This window comes from Motacilla alba, chromosome 17 (assembly GCF_015832195.1).
Source record: "Motacilla alba alba isolate MOTALB_02 chromosome 17, Motacilla_alba_V1.0_pri, whole genome shotgun sequence".
Taxonomy (NCBI): domain Eukaryota; kingdom Metazoa; phylum Chordata; class Aves; order Passeriformes; family Motacillidae; genus Motacilla; species Motacilla alba.
Window position 1 is genome coordinate 2441945 of NC_052032.1, and position 13504 is coordinate 2455448.

A 13504-nucleotide genomic window follows, 5' to 3' on the forward strand; every position below is an offset into this window, starting at 1 on the left:
GGGGAGCTGAGGCAGTGCCCCGTGGCTCTGCTGTGCCTGGCTGGGTGCCCTGGGTGCTGATCCTCAGGCCGGTGGGGAGTCACTGAAGTGTGGAGAGGGTGCCAGAAGAGAGCAGCTCATGACTGGAGCTGGGACTTGGTGTTCAGGTCTGGTGGGATCTTGTGAAGTTCTGTGTTCCCTTGGCTCCAGCAGTGGCAGAGAAGAGGGCACAGCACGTGGCAGTTGTGACACCTTAGGCTTGGAAGGAAACTGGGATAATTTCTCAGGAAAGAAGGATCCCTGTGTTCTTTCCTCCTTCCAGCTCAGTCAGAACAGGGTGATTCGTTGCTCCTGCTTCTCTGGGTTGGGCAGGAAGCTGTTGGTGTTCTTGGTGTCCTGTCCCCTGTGACAGCTCACGCATGTCCTTCAGCACTGGATGAAATCCATCCCATGAGCTGTAAACTGAGTGTCAGCTGGGAATGATGCAGAGGATGATTTTTAAAGAAACAGCTGCTGAACTTGCATCTATTTCGTGTGGTTTCATAGAAACCTGGAATGGTTTGGGTTGGAAGGGACCTTAGAGCCCATCCAGTGCCACCCCTGCCATGGCAGGGACCCCTCCCACTGTCCCAGGCTGCTCCCAGCCCTGTCCAGCCTGGCCTTGGGCACTGCCAGGGATCCAGGGGCAGCCCCAGCTGCTCTGGGCACCCTGTGCCAGGGCCTGCCCACCCTGCCAGGGAACAATTCCTAATTCCCAATATCCCATCCATCCCTGCCCTCTGGCAGTGGGAGCCATTCCCTGTGTCCTGTCCCTCCATGCCTTGTCCCCAGTCCCTCTCCAGCTCTCCTGGAGCCCCTTCAGGCCCTGGCAGGGGCTCTGAGCTCTCCCTGGAACTTCTCCTCTCCAGGCTGCGCACCCCCTGCTCTCTCTGGGAGCAGCTCCATGACTTCCTCTGATTCTTTTTATGGACATTCCCAAGAACTGCCCTGCAGTGCTGTGGCTCTGGGATGGGGGTGGCACTGGCAGGGATTTTTGCATTTGGGATGCTGTGGGGTGGGATGACCCCCAGCTGCCCTTCCTGTCCTCTCAGCCTGGGGCTCTCCAGGGCTTTGCTGGGCTCCCCCCACCATTCCTGGCTGCTCTGGTTCAGGAGGAGGAGAAAGTGAGGAGCTCCTTGGTTCAGTGGGAGCCCAGCAGCCCCCGAGCTCCTGGGAGCCACTTTTCCCTCAGGAAATGCCAAAAATGATAATTGCAACCCCACTCTACAACACAAAAATCTCCCCCAGATCGACCCAGAAAATCCTGTCTGGGAGTGAGATCCAAAAAGGAAAGCGCATGAACAATTTGCCATTAATTATAGCTGGAGCCATCCAATTAAAATCTGCTTAATTAAGGGATGCATCCAAAAATGCAGGGCTTGGCTCCTGCAGATGGCATTTCTTGCTTGAGGTTTTGGGGGAAAATAGGTTTTCAGGAAATTATCCTGCTGGAGACCTGAGATTCCATAATGTCAGATCCAGCATTGGGCAAGGTCCTCAAATCTGGGGTCTTTTGGGAATGTGAACATGGACTTGGTAAATTAAACACTGAACCTGATAAAAAAATAATATTGTGTTGTTTTATATATATTTATATATATATATATATATATATAAATTGTATATATAATTATATATATATAATTATATAAAAATTGTGTTGTATCAGTGCTGTCTATGTACAGTTGCATGTGTTTTTATATATGTTTTATATTAAAATATATTTATTTGTGTCTGGGCCTGATGCTGATAATCTTAACTAGTTCCAAGTTCAGCTTCTTAAAAACCCAGAAATCCCAGATTTGTACTCTTTGTGTCATTTCCATTTGACCCTCCATTCTATGGAGTGTCATGATGTCCTTAATTAGGCAATTATATGGAATTACCAAATTTTTTCCCCTTGGCAAGACCCTAAATTGTGCATTTAAAGTGGAATAAACACAGGGGTCACTGCCTGTGCCCCCAGCACAGGGAGCAGCTGGGAGCCTTCCCCTGAGGCTCTGGCCCTGGGAGGGCAGGGCATGAAAAACCAAACCCTGGGGGCTCTCAGGAGTTCTGGGAAGCCCAGACAGAGCCCACCAGGGGATTTTTACAACCCAGCTTTTATCTCTGAACTCCTTTGTGGGTTCTTCTTTGTGCTCCAGAAGGAGGAGGAAAAAACCTGCCTGGGTTTGTGCTTCAGATCCATTTGAAGGACTCCCTTATGTGAACTCTGTGTTTGCTGAGCATCATTTTCCAGCATGAATGAAAGAGCCTTTTCCCTAAAATCCTTTTATCTGGGAATAGGGAGGAGGTGAGTTCCTGCTTTCCCTCAAATACCTTCTCTTGATCCCTTGGGGCTGTGTGGTTGTACCCTCCTTGCACTGACCTTGGTACATCCAGGTGCCTCTGGCTTGGCTGCTTTGGGAATTCCAGCCTGGAAATGGCCCCTTGGACACAGGGAGCAAGAACAGTAACTGCTCTACTAGTTATCCTGAAGTTAACTTTCAAATCCCTGTTGCAAACCAGAAAGCTGCTGTCATAGAATTTATTCATCTTAATTTGAGGATAAAATTGGGATTTGATAGTGTGGGAAGAGCTTGGGAGATGACAGTGGGGCTTTACAAGTGTTTTTGAAAGTGAGCAGTTGTTGTTTCAGGTGGCGGTGACATTGGTGGCCAGCTGTCCAAAGCACTCATGATAGTGACTCCCCAAAGGATGATTTTCCTTCTCTGGAGGAGAAGATGCTGCCCCAGGGCCTGGCCTGCATTCGGGATGTGGCACATGGGGAACGTTGTCCTGCTGTCCCAGCTGTCACTGCCTCCTTCCCACGGTGACAGGAGACACAACATTATGGCAAAGCCCTGAGGGATGGGGTTTGGGGTGCAGGGACACTGAGGGGTGGGTGACAAGCACCCATGTCCATCCTGGGCTGCCAGATCCAGCTGCTGGGATGGTGCTTTTTGCTCTGTGTAACTTTGGAGCTGTTTGGATTGGGTTGGAAAGGACCTTAAAGCCCATCCAGTGCCACCCCCTGCCGTGACAGGGACACCTCCCACTGTCCCAGGCTGCTCCCAGCCCTGTCCAGCCTGGCCTGGGACACTGCCAGGGATCCAGGGGCAGCCCCAGCTGCTCTGGGCACCCTGTGCCAGGGCCTCACACCCTCACAGGGAACAATTCCTTCCCAAGATCCCATCGTCTGTCTCATGCTGGATTATTTGAAAACTTCCAGCCCAAGCTTCCCAGCTGTTCCCAGGATCCCTGTCTTCAGAGTATTTTGGTGTTCCTAGAAGCTGGAGTGCAGAGCTGGTGTTTGGCTGCATCCCCACAAGATCCCTCCAGATTAGACCAAATTAAAAACCTGAAACTTCTCCACAAGCCTCATTTCCTAAAGTCTCTTTCCCTCCAGATCCAGGCCCGGCTCTGAGCTGGCTCTGGCACTCACAGCCTGTGTCCTCTGTGCCACCACAGAGCACAGAAAGATGCCAGAGCTGCTTTCACCTCTATTTTCTGCACCTTAGTAGGTGGGCATCATTCCATTTCAACTCCGGGGTGCTGGGGAAAGCTTTCAAGTGCTGTTCCTTAGGGGAGGATTTTCCAGAGAAGTGGAGTGGACCATCCTGCAGGCTTGGGATCAGATCAGCTCCCCAGGAGCTGAGCTGGAGCATACAGACATCATTCCCATGGGAAAATGGACAGTCTGGGCTGAGTGTCACACCTAAACCTTGTCCAAACGCTCCAGCTCCCGGTGTCAAGCCCAAACTGAGTCAGGCTGGGCTTAGGTGGAAGATTCTGGGGGCAGACACAGAGTTTGGTGTGAGAAGCAGCTCGGAGTGGCTGCCCACACCTCCTTCCTCTGGGCAGGCTCCCAAAAGCTCCTAATTCCTTGCAGGAGGAGCAGCCATCTGCTCCTGGTTGAGGTCCTGGCCGTGGGGTGACGTAATGTCGGTGCCTCCCTGGTGAGGCAGCTGGAGCTCTTTGTGTACATTCAGGGTGTGCTGTATATGTATTTCTGTGTTTATGTACACATGACATGGCTCTCACAGCCAGCCTGGGGCTGGCACTGCCTGTGTGGGCCAGGAATTCTGCCTGTGGTGCCCTGGCAGGAGCTGGGAATGGTTTTACAGCTCAGCTCCCAGGAGGGGCTGTTCCCTGGACACTGCAGGGTGTGGGTCTGGGGCTCCTCAGGGGGTTTGGGTGTCTGGGGCTTGTCTGGGAGGGAAAGCTGGGGGATATCAATGGATCCTGGGTGCTGGGATGGGTCCTCGTGGCCCTCTGGGTGCAGAGTCAGGGCTCAGCTCTGCAGGGAGTGAGGGAGGATCACTGAACCACAGAATCAATCACAAAATCTATCAGAGTCAGAGAATAATCACAGAATCAACCACAGAGTCACAGAATCAACCATGGAATCAATCACAGAATCAACCACAAAATCACAGAATCAATCACAGAATCAACCTCAAAATCACAGAATCAATCACAGAATGACAGAATCAAGCATGGAATCAATCACAGAGTCACAGAATCAATCACAATCAGAGATCCACAGAATCACAGAATCAATAATGGAATCCATCACGGAATCACAGAATCAGTCACAGTGTCACAGATTCAGTCACAGAATCAATCACAAAATCACAGACTCAGTCACAGAATCACAGAATCTGCCGAGTTGGAAGACACCCACGAGGCTCCCTCCTCGCAGGGAAGCTCTGGCATGAGGCAGGAGCTGTGCTGGTGCTGCAGGACAAAGGGCTCTGCCTGCTCCTGTCGGCCCTGGCAGAGCGTTGGGGCACAGATGAGAGCACAGAAACCCCATTTCCTTCCCCTAAAAAGAGGCTGATCACCCAACCCACCACCCCATTACAGGCTTAGTGGGGTTCTTGGTGCTTTGCTCCCTGTTTTTAGACAAACCTGGCTGTTGTATCTGTAGATGAAGGATGGAATGATGAATCTGACTCCATGTTCTCACAAGGCTAATTTATTACTTTATGATACTATATTATATTAAAGAATACTATCTATACTATACTAAAGAATACAGAAAGGATACTTACAGAATGCTAAAAGCTAATAATGAAAACTGGTGACTCTCTCCAGAGTCTGACACAGCTTGGCCCTGATTGGCCCAAGAGTGAAAACAACTCCCAGCAGAATGCAATGGAACAATCACCTGTGGGTGAACAATCCCCAAACACATTCCACACGAGCCCAGCACAGGAGAAGCAAATGAGATAAGAATTGTTTTCCTTTTCTCTGAGGCTGCTCAACTTCCCAGGAGAAAAACCCTGGGTGAAGGGATTTTTCCAGAGAATGTGAATGCCACACCGGCTGCCAAGGCTGGCTGTGTCCCCTTCCTTGCCGTGGCACAGAGAGGCTCTGTGAGCCTCCCCGGCTCTGTGGGGCGCACAGCTCGGGGCAGCGCGGGCTCTGCCGTGCCGGGGACACTTGGGGACACTGGCAGAGGGAAAGGCTTCCTGGCTGCCCGCTGGGGCAAAGCCGTTCCGTGTCCCCGCTGCTCCTGCTTTGTGCACAGGCTTCGTTCACCCGCGAGGAGCGCTCGGCTGGAAAGCTTTGCTCTCTTGGGGTCATCAATTAAGGAGAACAAACCTCGCCAGGACTTAAGCACCCTCCTCCCGTGCCTTTGCCACTGCAGGAACTCAAGAGAGCAAGAGAATGACAAAACCCAGCTTCTGTTCAGCGCACCTCAACCCTGACAGGGCGTTCCTGTGCCACAATGACGGCAATTAGTGCAGCGCTAATTGCGGCGCTGCCGGCAGTGTCACTGCTGCGAGGTGACAGGGCTCCTCAGGTCACATCGCGCTGAGCCCGGGGCTGCCGGGGACAAGGGGGACACGGCGCGTGCCTGCGGGGGCGGGGGGCGAGGGGACGGGACCGAGGGACACGGCAGGACAGGGGGACATGGAGGGACAGGGGGACATGGAGGAGTGGAGGGACATGGAGAGATTGAGGGACACAGCAGGACAGAGAGGGATGGAGGGACACAGCAGGACAGAGGGACACGGCAGGATGGAGGGATATGGAGGGATGGAGGGACACAGCAGGACAGAGGGACATGGAGGGATGGAGGGACCCAGCAGGACAGAGGGACACCGCAGGGTGGAGGGACATGAAGAGATGGAAGAACACAGCAGGACAGAGGGACATGGAGGGACAGAGGGACATGGAGGGACAGAGGGACATGGAGGGACAGAGGGACATGGAGGGATGGAGTGACACAGCAGGACAGAGGGACACCGCAGGATGGAGGGACAAAACAGGACAGATTACCCTCCTGTCCCCATCCCAGATCCACCTCCTCACTCCAGAAGATGGATGTGTCCTGAAGCTGGACAAGACATTTGGATAAGACATAAAATATTTCCATCAGGGCTGGGAGGAATGGGAGGAGGATGTGGGTGATGGGTTGCAGAGACATCTGAAGGCTCTCCAGTCCCAAACTCATCCGTGACAGCTGAAAGGCTGATCTCTCCTTGTTGGGAAGGATGAAAGTTTGACAAGAAAGTCTCCCAGCTATGTGTGCTTGGCAGAAAGAACTCTGAATGTAGAACCTGAGAGCAGAACAGAGATGGAAGCAAGTTTTGATGTAGAAGAACAACAGATGTGTAAATGGACAATTGCTGAGCCAGTTTTACTGGACAGCTAAGAAAGCAAAGGTTAAGTCGAGCTGGAAGGAGGCTTTATGACTAGAGCAAAGGATATGTTGACCACAAACAAAAAGATGTTTTTTCCAAGTAGAAATAGGTCTTAGGAAAAGCAGAAGATACCACAGGCAAACAAACCTGCTGATGTGGCAAGTAGAAAAAAGGTCTAAGAATTTTCCACTGAAAGAAAAGTGAAAACCAACTTTAAGCTTAAACTGTACCATCCTAACTCATGTGGTTGGATAGTACTGACTGTAATATGGTAATGACAGTCATGACAGGCTGTAGGTAATAGTAAAGGTAGAGATTGGTTCTTAGGTATTAAAATGCTCAGCAAAGAGAAATACATAATGTAATGTAACCAAAATTAAAGGGTCTTTAGGCTTGCCTACAGCTGGAGCTGACAGCTTTAGGTGTGGCTCTGTTACCCACAACCCTGGACTGCTGTAAAATACAATAAACAGCATTTTGTATACAATAAACAGCATTTTGAAGAGCTGCCTGGAGTCCCACATCTCTCCTAGCAGGCTCTTCTCCTCCTCCTGCTGGGGAGCTGGGGGAGGATGCAGCTGATGCTCCCAGCTGGAGAACCTGGAGGGAACAGAGGGAGCATGGGGCAGGGCAGGGAAGGGCCTGGGATCTTCCACACCGGCTCCTCTGGAGGGTTTCGATGGGAGAAGCTCCACAGCATCCCTCATAATTTCATTTTCTGGGATGGAGAGAGGTTTGGTTGTGAGATGCCTGATGTCACTACAGAGGTGACACACTTGGAACTGGGTGATCCTTAAGGTTCCTAGGATGTTGTGTGTAAGATTGAGATAAAATTGTATTAAGATGTTGTATTTTTGTATAAAATGTGATTTGCAGTGATACTTGTAATTTTTTTTTGTTTTGTTTTCATTTAGGAAAATTAGATATTATGTAAAAAATTATTTCTATTGAGTTAAGGATTTTTAATTTTTGAGGTTTTTATAGGGTGTTTTAGGGAGAAATTTGGTTTAGATATTTTATTTTTTAGTGGGATTGATAATAAATTGTGAACGATTTGGAGAGATATTTTGTGGTATTAGTAAATTGATTAAATAGGTTGAGAATTTTTTTTTTAATTGAATAAGTTAAATAAAGGTATTTAACTGACATTTAATTAAATGTTAAACTAATATTACATTTAAAATGTTAAACTAATATTAAATTAAATAAATTAACTAACATTTAATTGAATGGTATTGGTCAAGATTATTTAGATATTGGTTTTTGGTTGACTTATGGGTAGGATTGTGTTATTTAAGGTAAATAATCCTAAGGATTCCTCCCAAACTTTCCTCGCATTCTGGGAACCTCTGGCTGGGGCTGACCAAGGACTGAGCAGCAGCAAGTGCTCTTCCTGGGAGAGGAGCCCCCCAGCCTGGGGGGCACGCTGGGCTGGGCTGGGCTGGCACCGAGCAGGGCTGCAGCCCGCTGGTTCCTCACTCTGGGTGCCTGTGCTGCTCCCCTGCCCATGGCTGCTGTCTGTCCAGCAGGGCATGGGGTGGGACAGACGCCTCCCCTCCTTCTGCAGGGCTCTGAGCCGGGAAATGCAGCCGGGCAGGGATTTGCTTCCCTTAGCTCCTCTCTTTTCCCTCTCTGAACCTGTCAAACGTGTTTGGAAGCAGGGCTGGGATCCTGCCAGCGTTCCCTCCCTGGCACCCCTGGCAGGGCCAGGTTTGTGCTCTCCAGTTCCAGGATTCCTGGTGGATTCCTTGGGGCAGCTCCCAGGAGGGGAAGCTGCCATGGGGCAGGGACATGATGTGTCCCTGAAGGGTCCCTAAATCCAAGGAGGAAGCAGAAGAAATTCCAGGCATGGAGATCAGAGGGTTGAGGGGTGAGGAAGATTTATTGGGATGTTCTCCATGTGCACAGCACCCCGTGGGACCCAGAGCTGAGGGGTTTGGGGGTGTGAGAGAGCTGGGGGTGCTCACCTGGAGAGGAGAAGTTCCAGGGAGAGCTCAGAGCCCCTGCCAGGGCCTGAAGGGGCTCCAGGAGAGCTGGAGAGGGACTGGGGACGAGGCATGGAGGGACAGGACACAAGGAATGGCTCCCACTGCCAGAGGGCAGGGCTGGATGGGATATTGGGAATGAGGAATTGTTCCCTGGCAGGGTGGGCAGGCCCTGGCACAGGGTGCCCAGAGCAGCTGGGGCTGCCCTGGATCCCTGGCAGTGCCCAAGGCCAGGCTGGACAGGGCTTGGAGCAGCCTGGGACAGTGGGAGGTGTCCCTGCCATGGCAGGGGTGGCACTGGATGGGCTTGAAGTTCCCTTCCAAAACCATTCCATCATTCTCTGATTCCCTTTCTAAACAATGAAATGTGTTTGTACTGAAGATTAGGAGTACACGAGACAGGTAATTTCTGCTCACAGTGCAAGAGATACATGTTATTTATTACTTTCTCTGCTTCCCTGCTGCTGATCCTTCATTTCAAAGCCACGTTTTCCACAGCAGCTCCCGCAGAGAGTGGGAAATGCTTGATGAAAGAGGCAGGTTAAACGAGCTGCCATCCAAGGCAGGCACAGCACCCAGGAGTGGAACCTTTCATTTGGCAGGGCTGTGTTATTAATACTCGTTTGAAGTCCTGGAATGGATCAATGAAACAGCTGGGCTTTGCGTGTGCGAGCGCCGGGCTCCGTTTTGGCAGGGCTGAGGGAGATGTTCAGTAATGAGAGCTATTAAAAGGTCATTAGAGATGCAGAGGAGTTTTGAAGTCAGATCTCAGTTTCTGGCAGCGACTTTTCTGTGAGCAGATTTTTAATCAACTCCTATGCTTTTTTCTTTTTCTTCACAATTTTTTTTTCTTTTTTTCTTTTTTTTTTTTTTTTTTTCCATTCCTGGAGCTTTTGGATGGTTTTGGATATTTCAATTGGATGTTTCAATTTTGAGGATGGCAAATGAAAGATGGGGTGGGATTCACATCAGGAGACAGGACATGGTGCCATCGTGCCACGTGGTCCCCCTTGGCCTGTTTGGTGACATTTTGAGGAGTATGGAGTTAAAGTGAGCTGCAAAGAAGAGGGACAAAGAGAGAAAACCAGAGGGTTCAAACTCTGGAGTTTGGGTGAAAAAAATCCCCCAGAGGGTGCTGGCACTGCCCAGGCTCCCCAGGGAATGGGCACGGCCCCGAGGCTGCCAGAGCTCCAGGAGCCTTTGGCCAGCGCTGCCAGGGATGCCCAGGGTGGGGTTGCTGGGGGGTCTGGGCAGGGCAGGGGCTGGGCTGGGTGATCCTGGTGGGTCCCTCCAGCTCAGGATATTCTGTGATTCCACAGCTGCTCTGGGCACCCTGTGCCAGGGCCTGCCCACCTCCCAGGGAGCAATTCCTAATTCCCAATATCCCATCCAGCCCTGCCCTCTGGCAGTGGGAGCCATTCCCTGTGTCCTGTCCCTCCATCTCCTGTCCCCTTGCACCTGTGGGGAGCAGAAGCCCCCCTGCTCCCACTGGGCAGGTCCTGGAAGATCACAGACCCCGCAGAGGCCTGTGGTGGTTCCCTCTTTATCAGGGAAAACCTTTCAGCTGTTAAAAAGGCTCTGAGCAGAGCCTTCCTCAGTGGCTCTTCCCAAAGCAGAGTTCAGGCTCCTGCCTGTGGCACACACAGAGCTCTGGATCCACATGAATTCATCCTGTAATGCCTGACTTGTGGTTTTCCTCTCCACTTGAGGAGACTTTGGGGAATCCTGCAAACCCTACCCCTCCTGCAGTAAAAGTGCTGGTAATTTTCTCCCCCAGCTCTGCTGGTTTTAATTGTGACTCCCAGGCCAGCTCCAACAACCCACATGTTTCATATATTTATTATTTCATTTGCTCCTGGCCTACCCCAAGGCTGGCTTGTGGTAGTTTCAGCTGCTGGCAAGGCTTTAAATCCAGATGAGATGTTTTTCCTAAAGGGAAGGATGTTTTTATAAATTCAGCCACAACTGTTGGTCTTAAAGTAGGAATTGAGCCGGAGATCTCCTTTGGCCTACTCTCTGTAGGACAGCAGACCACAGAATCATGGAATTACAGAGTGGTGTGGGTTAAATGGACCTTAAAGCTCATCCAGTGCCACCCCTGCCATGGCAGGGACACCTCCCGCTGTCCCAGGCTGCTCCAACCCCATCCAACCTGTCCTTGGGCACTGCCAGGGATGAGGCAGCCACAGCTGCTCTGGGCCAGATCTCAGAGGGGCTTTTTCCTGCATGGATAGGAGCAGATCCCACACTCAGTGACCACTCTAGCACCATTCTTTGAGTGCTGATGGAGAAAAAGTGACCCAAAATGAAACTAAAGCAGGAAAAATGCTGTGCCCTGCTGTGAATCCCAGGCACAGCCATAGGAGGCAGGGCTTAGATGTCATATTTTTGGTTGTTGTCATTTAGTCATCCCGATTTTATATTTTTCTGTCCTAAATGTACCAGGTGGTCGTGGCTCTTGGTGGGCAGGGTGTGATGGTGCTCCAGCAGCACTAACTGGTGTTACTGGTGTAGCCCCTGCTGGTCTCTGGAAAAGCTGGACTGCGAAGAAATCCAGTTTATGGCTCTTAGGACATTGCAAGTGTGTTTGAACAGTGGCAGGAGGGGTAGGGGGTGTTTTAGAGATATTTTCAGGGCATAATTCACCTTGGAAGAGACCTCTGGAGATGGTGCAGCTGTTCTGGGCAGCTCCACCCTGATCCAGGGACCTGGGCCTGGCTCCACTGTTTGCCTGTGGGTCAGGATTAAATGTTAAAAATGGTATTTCTTGTTTGGATTCAAATGTTTATTAGTTCTTATTTATATTACAGTCTCACGGATAGAGAGTTCTTCAGCACCTCACCTACAAACTAAAAAACAGAGCTGTATATCTCTGAACAAAGTCTTTTAAGGATAAACTGTCTAATTAAGAAATGATACTGAAATTATTTTTACTTTTGACTTAATAACCAACCACTCATACCTCACAATGTAGACTTTTTTTATCTAACTACACAATACTACCAAAACCTATAAAGAAGAAAATAAAGAAGAAAGAGTAGTTACTACTCTGAAATCTCCATTTTACCGTATATCTATTACTATATCCTAAAACTTTCAACTCTAAGGTTTCTACTACGTGATATTACATACTTCTATTTAAACTACACTCCTATATCTTAGTACTGTCATTCAATTTTCTAAGTTTTCTCCACAGCCTCAAGCCAAATGTAGTGTTCTTTTAAGAACCAGTACCAATCAGCACAGAAAGTCTAAAATTCTCTGCAGCCAGGGTTCCATCATGTGGGGACAGGAGTGGCAATTCCCGAGCTGTTTTGTGTCATTCACATTCTCTGAAAAAATTTTTTTGCTCAGGATTTTTCTCCTGGGAAGCTGAGCAGCCTCAGAGAAAAGGAAAACAATTCTTATCTCATTTGCTTCTCCTGTGCTGTGCTCGTGTGCAATGTGTTTGGGGATTGTTTACCCACAGGTGATTGTTCCATTGCATTCTGCTGGGAGTTGTTTTCACTCTTGGGCCAATCAGGGCCAAGCTGTGTCGGGACTCTGGAGAGAGTCACGAGTTTCCATTATTAGCTTTTAGCATTCTGTCTGTGTCCTTTCTGTATTCTTTAGTTAGTATATTATCTTATTCTTTAATATAATATAATATAGTATAATAAAGTAATAAATTAGCCTTGTGAGAACACAGGGTCCTATTCATCATTCCTTCCTTTGTCAAGACATTCCCAACAAATACAACACTGTTCCTTTGTGTCTGGGCTCTTGTTCCTGAGATTTGCAGAGTCTGGTTTTGTTTAACTTGGTCTCAAGCCTTGGGGAGAAGGGTCTGGGGTTACGTCAGAGGCTGCAGCTTCCTCCTGTCGAGGGCAAGGAGCCAGCTGATACCAGAATGGGCAAAGGAGGCAGGGCTGACACACTCCAGGAGCTCCCAGGGCACGGAGACAGCTCCAAATGTGTCCAATTTGTGGGAATTGCAGCTCCCAGTGCAGCATTTCCCCCTGACAAAGAAGGGAAGGAGCATGGGGGAGGAGGCTGAGCCAAAAGCAGCTCCCCAAGGCGTGACAGGGATGCAGGAAGGAGCATCCCAGGCTGTCCCAGCGTGTGGGGCTGCTCTGCCTCCTCCTTTGAGCCCAGGGACCCTCATCCCTTGCAGCTTCCTGCCTCTCCTGAGCCAGACATGTGCAAACGTGACCGGGAATCCACCCGGGATGGCTTTTCCTCCCCCAGGCTGGTATTTCCTCCCGGCTGCCTCTCCCCCTGCACGGCCCCTTCTCCAGGAACCCAGGCAGGCATCGCTGGTGACCCTGACCCCCGGAGCTCCCCTCCCCTCCCCTCCTGCAGAATGGGAGCATCTGGCAGGCACGTGCTGCCCAGACTCTCCCAGGCTCCTTTTTGGGATGTGTTCCCTCTCCAGCCCTGCTGTGGTGATGGGGGACACCTCTCAAAGGGACCCCCCCAAGGACAAGGAGAGCCCCAGCATTGCTCCTTTAATTGCTGGGGAAAAGGTTCCTCCAGCAGAAAGATTTGGGGGTTCTGCTGGAAGTTTGAGTGTCACAGGGTGAGGAGTGATTCTGGATGGCTCCAACCTGATCCCCTCTTGGCTGCTGTGCACTCCTGGCTTCCAGGAGTGCTTTTTTTGGGAATATTTTGAAAATGAAGCCTTCTGGTTCTGGTGAATCCCTTCCTGATGCCTGCAACAGCTGGGATGTTCCCTGGGCTGGGCTGCAGGGACACCCCATGCCTCATTGCCATGGTCTTCTCCTGACTTTGCAGGGAGGAGAAAACAGCCTTTTCCTCCTTTTCCTCCTTTTCCATGGGTGACCCTGGGTGTCACAGAGGATTCCTCCATGCAGAGAACCAAGAGGT

General features: G+C 50.3%; 1 protein-coding gene across 2 annotated transcripts in view; it reads left to right on the forward strand.

The window, feature by feature from the left end:
* LOC119709201 (collagen alpha-1(I) chain-like) overlaps nucleotides 1-13504 on the forward strand; it is an 87069-nt gene that overhangs the window by 1191 nt on the left and 72374 nt on the right. The window lies entirely within an intron of this gene.